At 43.5% G+C, this 10,072-nt stretch overlaps 1 pseudogene; it reads right to left on the bottom strand.

Moving 5' to 3' along the window:
* Positions 1-886: 886 nt before the first annotated feature.
* Positions 887-1,876, bottom strand: LOC109674323 (large ribosomal subunit protein uL10 pseudogene; annotated as a pseudogene).
* Between the last annotated feature and the right edge of the window lie 8,196 nt (positions 1,877-10,072).

Here is a 10,072-nt window from a genome sequence, read left to right on the forward strand (position 1 = left end):
GTAAGCCCTTTTTCCTTGCCTGACATGCAGATTCTGATTGGAAAAACTAATTTTTGTTGTAAATTAAAAAGGTGGACTTGTGCTTCTTATATCCTTTTCCCAGATGATATAGGATTCCAGCTTTCCACCCAAAACTAGGCTCCCTAAATGTTTTTTAAAAGATTTGACTAATAACAAAGTTGCTGTAGCCCAAGGTAAACCGTTATTGGAGGTTATTTAAAAAGCACTCTCTAGGGGTAAATCTGAAGCCTTAAAAGAGGCCACTTTAAGTTAAGACTCAGGTCTTTGATCCTAGTTGTGTGTCTCAATATGTCTAGTAAGGGGACCCCTAGAGGATGGGGAAGTCCAGGACCCAGCAACAAGGACTGGAGAGGTGCAATGACTAGGAAGGGATGCCTTCATTAAAAATCACTGCAGGTTTAATTAATCATGCTCATTAAGGTGTAAGGAGATGTCTGTCCTTAAGGGTATAGGTTAATTGTTCCAAATAAAGGGAAAAGGGCACTTAGGAAGTGGGGAAGGAAACTTCTCCATCCCCTGGCGAACAGTTCTATATAAGGGAACAGATGCAGCTATGCTTCACTCCATTTCTGTCTTTTCTTCCTTCCTTCTCTCTTCTCCAGGCACAAATTGAGACAATATATCAGAAAATGCAGTCCTGGCAATTCTCCCTTAGGATTTTATGAGTGCTGCTTACTGTGCCAAGGGTACTACTAAACTGTAAAATTTTTAAAAGGAGAGATTTTAAAAAATGATATATGGCCAAACCTAACATTAAGACACCTTAAAATTGGACCTTAAAACATTCCAATTGCAACTTTGGTATTTTGAGCCATTTGTGTTACTTTTAAACTGATTTTGAGTTTCTTCTTTTTTTTTTTTTTAAGAGAAAATAAGCCTTTTTTTCCTTGTTTTGCAAATAAAATTGAATTGGCTGCTTTTTGGTGATTAGTCAAAGAGACCAAATTCCATATCCTCATCCGACTCTTCCGACTCCTCCTTGGCTTCAACCCTGGCTGGGGCCGCAGCAGCAGAAGGAGCAGCAGTGGTGGCGGCAGCCTCTGGGGCAGCAGCCACGAATGCAGATGGATCAGCCAAGAAGGCCTTGACCTCCTCAGCAAGTGGGAAAGGATAGACACTCTCCACAGACAAAGCCAGGACCGGCTTGTACCCATTGATAATAGAATGAGTCACTGAGGCAACAGTTGGGTAGCCAGTTTGCAGACAAACACCAGCAACTTTGCGGACACCCTCCAGGAAGCAGGACTGCAGAGCTTCCTCTGTGATGTCAAGCACCTCGGGGGTTGTAGATGCTGCCATTGTCAAACACCTGCTGGATGATCAGCCAGAAGGAGAAGGGGGAGATTTCAGGGTGTTCAGCAGCGTAGCTCCACTGGGTCCCACTTTGTCTCCAGTCTTTATTAGCAGCACATCACTCAGGATTTCAGTGGTGCCTCTGGAGATTTTGATGGTGATGCCTAAAGCCTGGAAGAAAGAGGTCCTGGCTGGCACTGTGACTTCACATAAAGCAATGGCACCAGCACAGGCAGCTGCTGGCACTTTATTGGCCAGCAGCATGTCCCTGATCTCAGTGAGGTCCTCCTTGGTGAACGCGAAGCCCACACCCCCCGGGTATGAGGCAAGCATTTCTCCAGAGCCGGGTGGCTCTCCAGGTGTCTGAGGGTGGCCTTTCGCATCGTGGTGTTCTTGCCATCAGCACCACGGCCTTCCCGTGGTGGGACCTCCGGATCTGCTGCATCTGCTTGGAGCCCACATTGTCTGCTTCCACAATGAAGCATTTTGGATAATCATCCAAAAGTTGGATGATCTTAAGGAAGTAGTTGGACTTCCAGGTCGCCCTGTCTTCCCTGGGCATCACACGGTGCGGTGCATCAGGGATTACCACGCAGGGTTAAAGACATGTCACTCTCATGAGGACGCCTGGCAAAAGGAGGATTTTGAGTTTCTGCAGTTTGTCTAACAGGAAAATTTGTATCCTATTTGGGTCTTTATCAGGGAAGGGGTGGTACATATAAACAGGACGTTTAAAGATGTCTGTTGCGATTTGCATAATAATTAATACCCTGAACTTATCTTGTTGCTACCATAAGGAAAATTCTAACTTACGCATGGTTTAAAAGGTTTTACTGTGAGTGCACTCGAATTGTTTTTATGTGTCTTTTGTGATCGACTTAATGGGGCAAAGTTTCTACAGGATTCAACAGCAGTCTTGTTAGATTTTTTTGCTAACTTTATTGGGCTTTTGACTACTTAGGAAACAGTTCTAATTAAATCAGCTTATTTAAGTATCTATCTTTTCCATGATTTTAATTCATTTGACAATAAAATGTGTGGGCAGTATGTCAAAATTTCATTTAAATGCTATACAAAATTCATAGGGTTAAAGTTATGTAAGCTTAATGCAAAATGACCAACACTTGGTCAGTAGAAAACAAGTCATTTGGGGAGCACTGACAATGTCTCCCTAAGGTTGTAAGAGTTCTAAAAGCTTTGCTAAATATTTCTCTAAAAGTAAAAATTTAAAATAACACTATGACATCTGTGTAGCAGTAATGCTAATTGTTACTGTCTTTAAATGTTAAAAATACATAAGTTCTCTAAGTCTATGTTTCCTAAAGTTAAAAACAGTGCTATTTAATTAAGGATTGGACATTGGTCACTCATAAAGTACATCTGTAATAAAAAAGCATATTGTGTAGTTAATTTAAAAACTCATTTACTCTAAAGGCAAATTTAAAAGGGAGACTTACTCTATTAGTAAGGTGCGTATTATGTCATTTTTAATATAAAATCGGAGTTTTAAATATATACTTAAGAGATAAGGAGAGCTTAGTGGTACTAATTAATGCTATACATCATAATATCCTAAAATGCTATATACAAAAAAATTTGATTTATTGATCGCTAAACATTTTAAAACATTCTAAATTTTTGTCATCTACAGTTTGGATCCTTCTAAGGCATTGACAACCAAACTCCCAGAAAATGTCTCAGCAAGTATCCATTTCGCAAACAGTTCTCTATTTTTAAGTATTTGCCATCATTGGTTTTGTTTTGTATTTTCCTAGTAAAACTTTTAACTACTCTGTGTTGATACTTTGCAAAAGTACAACATAGATTGTTTTTTTAAAATGCCCCCACATTACCTATAGAACAAAAAAATTAAGCTTGCTTAAAAATGGGTGCCTTACAAGCCCAGCCTAAGGGCCACTTCTTCTAAACTGCTCAGCTTGCTTAAATTGGTCACTAAAAGGGTTTTATTGGCACTGACTCTCAACCTATCTGACACTTGTCCCCCAATGTGTGATCACAGATCACATCAGATTATCTGGGGGACCCCAGCAATGAGGCATAATCAAAGACAGACCAGAGCGATTGGTCAATGGATATCTTCAGGAGGAAAGTGTTAAGAAACAAGGGGAAAGTTATCAGAATAAAGACATGCTGAGCATGGTAGTTCATTCCTATAATCCCAGTGATTGGGAGGCTAAAACAGGAGGATCATGAGTTAAGGCTAGCCTGAGCTACATAGTGAGTTCTAGTCCAACCTAAACTATATGACACCCTGTATTTAAACTAACAGCAAAATGGAGTCATTCCTGGCAGCCCTTCCAAAGTAAAGCCTAGAGGTTAGCAAGAATGGGTCCTTATGTGGGTATTTTAGATAGCCAACTTAATTAGAGGTTTTATTCTTAAAAATTAAATCTACTTCATCATGATACATCAATTGTGAATTATTATGATTTTGATTTAATTTTTTGCAAGGGGTAACATTAACTCTAATGCTGGAGACTAATGAAACTTTGTTCTCTATAGCTCAATGTAATATGTCAGATTCTAAACTTGTTTTAAGATCCTTTTTAAACTGGAACTTTACTACAGTCTGTAAATGATCTTAAATTTTGGGGTCTACAAAATACTGGGCCTCGCCACTAAAATCCATAAATCTCCCCACTAAAGGTAACTTATCTAGCCATATTGTAACTCTGAAGAACTAATTCTTGTCCCCAAAAAGATAGTTCTTAAAATTAGGGTCGCCTAAAAAATTAACATAAATAATTCTTAACTTAATACCAGATTTAGATAAGCCTTTGAAACTAAAAAGCAGGACATTGTATTCAAAAAGGGAAAAGCAATGCAGCCTATTATTTCCTATGGGGAAGCAAATGTAACTTATTTTAGGGTGAAAGGCACTCCAGGCTGTGGAGGCGTTCCTCTTCCACCTAAAGGCCTGTAAGTTTATCCTATCTGTAAAGAAAAAAAAGTATTTAAAAGAGCCATAGTTCAAGGAGCATCATTTGTTTACACTAAAGATGAAAGTTTCTTATATTTTGTGAGGCTGGTATGGTAACTTTTTACAATATAACCTTTGCTTATAAACATATTATTGCCGCAGTGGGACTGTAAACAACTTTACCCTTACAGGGGAACACAAAATAACTCCACAAGTAATGAAGTATGACCTAGGGTGTAACATAAATTACTCAAAAATCGTATTATTTCATAACCTACTTCTTGACTTAACTGTTGCCATCTAAAATAGACAATAGCTGCTTCTATGAATGGGAGGTGGTTTCAGAATGTTAAAGCCATTCACTATACATTTCTTTTTTTTTTTTTTTGCACTGGGATTTTGAACTGAGGGCCTCAAGCTTGCTAGGCAGGTGCTCTAACCACTGAACTACACCCCAGCCCCATACATTTCTTTAATGTCATTATGACTCTTCTTAAAAATCCTGTTGGTTAGAGGGGCACTCCATGGGTTCTTGTCTTCACTGGGCTTAGGAATAAACTCAGGAGACACAAACAGTGCACACACAGGTAGATTTATTAGGGACAGAAAAGGCTGTAGCTAAAGTAGCACAGTGGAGCCCAGAAGCCAGTAGCTCCCTGCTGCAGTAGAAGTTGAGGCTTTTTATGGATGTTTTCATTCCGGGTTAGGGTAAGTGTTCATTGGGATCTTTCCACTGGTCACGGATTCATGCACATGGGCTCTCACAATACCTCCTGATGAGCTGGCCTGTTTGCCAGTGAGGTCTGGGTCTGGGAGGGGCTGGTCAAGGAGGTCGGGCCTAACCAAATAGCATTCAGCTAGTACCTCCTCACAGGAATGCGTGAGTGGGTCCCCCTCAGTGGGGGGAGTCTGCTATCTGATAACCATATTCCTCCTTTGGCTGTTAGGAGCCCTCCTAGCATATGAGGAGTATATGTGGTTAAGGGTCATCCAAGAATAAATATTTGGGCCTTGGGGATCAAGAGGCAGACTGCCACTTAGGCATCCGGGCCATCCTTTAACTACATTGTCTGTCTCTTTGCTCAGGTATCCCACTGGTTGGGGAGTGGGCCCTTGGAGCTGGGTTAATACTCCAAGGGCCACTCCCCTCTTTTCATAGACACAGAACTGGTTTGGGGTGGGCAAGCTCAATGCTTTGTGACCCTTTGGAGTGACCATTTGAGGATTTGGAAGGCCTTTACACTCTCGGAGTCCCATACAAGGAGTGATGGGGAGTCCCGCTGGGCACCCTTGAGGAGCTGACATAAGGGTCTGGCAAGGTCCGCATATTCAAGAATCCAGATTCTACAAACTCCTGTAACTCCCACAGAGGCTCTAAGTTTCCTCATTGTCTGGGGCAGTGGGTAATGGAAGATCAGGTCGATCCGTTTGGGACTCAGGGACCAAGTTTGTCCCTTTAAGACCATGCCCAGTTAGGTGACCTGGGAAAGGCATAATTGGGCCTTTTCCTTAGAGACTTTGTGTTCCTGGGAGGCCAGAAAGTTTAAAAGGGGTTCAGTCCCCCTAGAGACGATTGGCTCTGTGGCTCCACATAAAAGTAGGTCATCAACATACTGAAGAAGGGTGACCTCTAATGGAGCCAATCTAATAAGTCTCTAGTTAGGGCCTGTCCAAAAAGATGAGGGCTGTCTCTAAACCCCTGTGGCAGAACTGGCCAGGCCAGTTGTTGTGAGGGGTGGGAGATGTAGGGGAATGCAGAAGAAAGTGTCCTTTGGGTCTAACACTGAGTAATATTGAGCTTTTGAGGACATTTGAGCTAATAGAGTACAGGGATTGTGAACAATGGGATGGAGGGGAATGATTGCTTCATTAATGAACCAGAGATCTTGAACAAGTCTCCATTTATCTGGTCCTTTTTGGACAGCAAGAATAGGAGTATTGTAGGGGAGGAGCAACTGATTAGTTATCCTTGTTTTTTTAAGAAACTAATAATGGGTAAGAGGCCTTGTTGCCCTTCAGGCTTTAGGAGATACTGCTTTTGATGTGGAAACTGTGAGGGGTCTCTAAGTCTTATTTGAACCAGAAGAGCCACTTTTGCTTGCCCTATAGTCACTTCATCAGTCCATACCATAGGATCTACTTTTTCCTGAAGGAGGGGGTAACAGAGATAGTCCCCCTGGGGTAATAAAATTTGAGTCTTTAGTTGAGACGGTAAATCCCACCCCAGCCAAGGGCACTGGAATCTCAGGGACTATGAGAAAAGAGTGACAGAAGTGGAGGTCTCCCCAAGAGCAGGCCAGAGGTTGGGTGAAATAGCACTTTAGGAACTGGCCAGATATGCCCCAAACGATAACCTTGTCATTGGACTGGGGACCAGAAGAAGTGGTAAGACAGAGAAAAAGGCTCCACCGTCTAAGAGAAAGATGATGACCTTTTGCTTCTCCACTGTTATGGTTACCCAAGGCTCCTTGACATTGAGGTCAAGAAGTGGAGCCTGGACAGGAGGCCCCGGAACCTATCAATCCACAGGAGGTAGCATCCCACCTTCTGTTTGGAGACAGGAGCACTTAGACCTCCAGTGGTTACCCTTGCAGACAGAGCAAGGTCCCAGTGGGGGCCAGGGCTGTGTCCTGGACTGTCCCCCCTTTGGGCATTCCCAGTGGAAGTGTCCCTCCTGTCCACAATGGTAGCAAACTCAGGATGTAAGACCCCATGGGGGGAGGAGTTGCTCCCTGAGAGCTGAGATTAGGTCATGATGGTTTTTATCCTTTCCTCTCTTTTTAAGTGAGGTCCTGATTATAGTATACAGATGTGGCTAGCTGCATTAGTGGGCCCAATGACTTTTACCCCTCAGTCACAGACTTTTGGAGTTTTCTGTGAATATCTGTGGCTGACTGAGTTAGAAATTTATCCTTAAGGAGAACCTCTCCCACCTGTGACTCTGGGTCCACTGAAGTGTATCTCAGGATAGCATCCTTAAGATGCTGTAGAAAGGTAAGGGGGGTTCTCATCAGGGCCTTGTTGTCCTGCAGTTACCTGGGAATAATTTAGAGGCTTACCCTTGGCACTTTTTATTCCTTCCACTATCAAATGGATAAAGTGGCATCTCATCCATTAATCTTTTCCATCATTTTGATCCCAGTGGGGGTCAACCAAAGGAACTGCTTGTGCCCCCACGGACATGGGAATTTTTATCCCTTCATTCCCTGGTGCCATGGATATCAGGGCATGTTGTAGGTGGAAATTGTCCCCCACCCAGGTGGTGTAGGTCAAGACCCATTGTTTTTCTAAGGAGGAAAGGGTTTGGTCTAGGAGGAGCATGACATCCTTCTATGCCAATTCAAAGGTTTGGATCACAGTAATGAAGACCTGAATATATTGACCAGGATTGTCTGCATAGCTACCTAAATCCTTTTTGATCTCCTTTAGATCTGATAACTAGAATTGGACATAAACTCGTTCCCTTCCCTCTACTGCCTGTTGGAGGGAGAAACATCCATGAGGGGGTCCCAAATATTGGGGTGGATCAGAGGGTGGGGCAGAGGGTTTGGTGGATAGGGGCACCTTGGTTTCCTTGGGTGGTTGGCATTGAACTGCTAATTGCTGGTCTCTCCCTGTGCTGTTTTGGGGGATTACAGAGCATGGCCAAGCTTTGAATGTCTAGGTGGCAGTAATGGAGCCATTCTGGATGATCCCAGAGATAAAAGAAAAGCTGTACATAGGGAATCTCAGTCCATTTTTCCTCCTGCTTACAGAAAAGAACTAATTGGAGTATGGTATTATAATTTAAGGAGCCCTCTGAAGCCCACTTCTCCTGGTCACCCAAGGGATATTGGAGCCAGGCCTCAATACAAAGAAAGAAGATGGTTTTTCTCTTAAGATTATCAAGGTCAAGATTATTCCAATGTTTCGGTAGATAGGCCAGTGGAGACCGCTTGGGTACTGAAGCCAGAAGACTGGAGAGGGTAGGTCTCATCTAGAAGAACAACAGAAAAACTTGTCAGATTCCCCTTTCATCAGTGTCCCAACTGGGGGCTGACACAGCAAGAACAGGTGTCCCTGTCCTGCTATTTCCTTCTGCCGTCCTGGCCAGGGCCAAAGGAAATGGACTAACCAGTCAGACTGCGACAACCCTACTGACACAGTGAGAACATTTAGGATCCCGCATGCTTGCCTTATATCCTAGGTATTTAAGGTTTCTCCACCAAAAACTGGCAGCCAAATGGAAGGCTACCTCTTTAATAAAGGGATGGAGTACTTGAAGAACTGCCTGTAAAGTTACAGAGGGGTGCTCAGAGGGAGCCCCAGGGCAATTATAGTTCCACAAAGGGACTACCAGTGCCAGCATTTGGAAGAAACTTTCTCTAACCTAAGGCTGAAAGTGTGAGAAGTTCCAAATAAAGGTCTGGAGACCATAGCAACATCTATTTCTTTTGGCTGTGCCCAGAAGATGACATTAGCACTTTCTGGGGAATAAGGGACATGACAAACAAAGTGTGGGAGTAAATTAAGGAAGTCATAAGAAACTAGGGGATGAGTTTCCCCAAGGGAAGCCAAGGTCACAATAAGAGGAAGGCAGACAAAGATGAAGAACAAGGTGGCAGGACTGGGAAGGAAGTGTGTGGGTTCATGTATCACAAAAGTATGTCCACCATTTCTGGTGAGGACAGAAACGCTGGCCTGTCATAGAGAGAAAGATCCAACTTATAGTTCTCTCTCTCAGCTGCTCACATGGTAGTAGGTAGTTCCATATAAACCCTGGGCAGGCTTGACACGTTGCACTCCAAGGAGGGATGACTCAGAGTTTGCCAATGAGCTTTAGTGAGCTCGGACCAAGAAGAGGCAACCTACAGTCAGGGAAGGTCCCTATGAAAGTGAAGAGAAAAGGGGAGAGGAAAAAGGGGAGGTAAGTTCTGCCTTTGACTAGTTTGTGACAGGTCTCCCCCAACAAGGGAATCCACAGAGGTGCCAGATGCTCACAGTCACACCCCATGCAGACCCCCACCGGTTAGGTGCTTTTGGCACTGATGACCTCGGTCTTGGAGTGTCCCTTTGTGGTTGCCACAAATGTCAGAGGAGGGACCACTCCGAGGGTTCTTGTCTTCGCTGGGCTTAGGAATAAGCTCACAAGACACAAAAAGTGCACACACAGGTAGACTTATTAGGAATAGGAGAGGATTCAGTTAAAGTGGCACAGTGGAACCCAGAAACTTGTAGCTCCCTGCTGTAGTGGAAGTTGATAGTTTTTATGGACACTTTAATTCCAGGTCGGGGTAAGGGTTAGGTGGGACCTTTCCATTGGCCATGGATTCACACATGTGGGCTCTCATAACAGCTCCCCAATAAGCTGACCTGCAGTTCAAGAAGAATCAACTTAGAATGTAACACACATGTACATGAAAGCAATGCAAGGAATCTCTTTGTATAGCTATCCTTATCTCAACTAGCAAAAACCCTTGGTCCTTCCTATTATTGTTTATATGCTCTCTTCAACAAAATTAGAGATAAGGGCAAAATAGTTTCTGCCTGGAAGTGAGGGGTTGGGGGGAGAGGGAGGAGGCGGGGGGGGGGAAGGGAGAGAGCAGTGGGTAGGGGAGAGAAATGGCCCAAACATTGTATGCACATATGAATAAATGGGAAAAAAAAAAAAGCTGACCTGTTTGCCCCTTATTGGGGTGGAATAATCTTAAGAGCAACCTGTTTATCAACTCTGTGGCAGATTTCTGAGACCATCTATCTCCTTCTCAGGATGTAGAGCTCACAGTGCTCCCATGGGGGATGGGGGCACTGACTTGCTTCTCTGTCTTTAGATTCCCA

This window comes from Castor canadensis, chromosome 5 (genome assembly GCF_047511655.1).
Source record: "Castor canadensis chromosome 5, mCasCan1.hap1v2, whole genome shotgun sequence".
Lineage (NCBI taxonomy): Eukaryota > Metazoa > Chordata > Mammalia > Rodentia > Castoridae > Castor > Castor canadensis.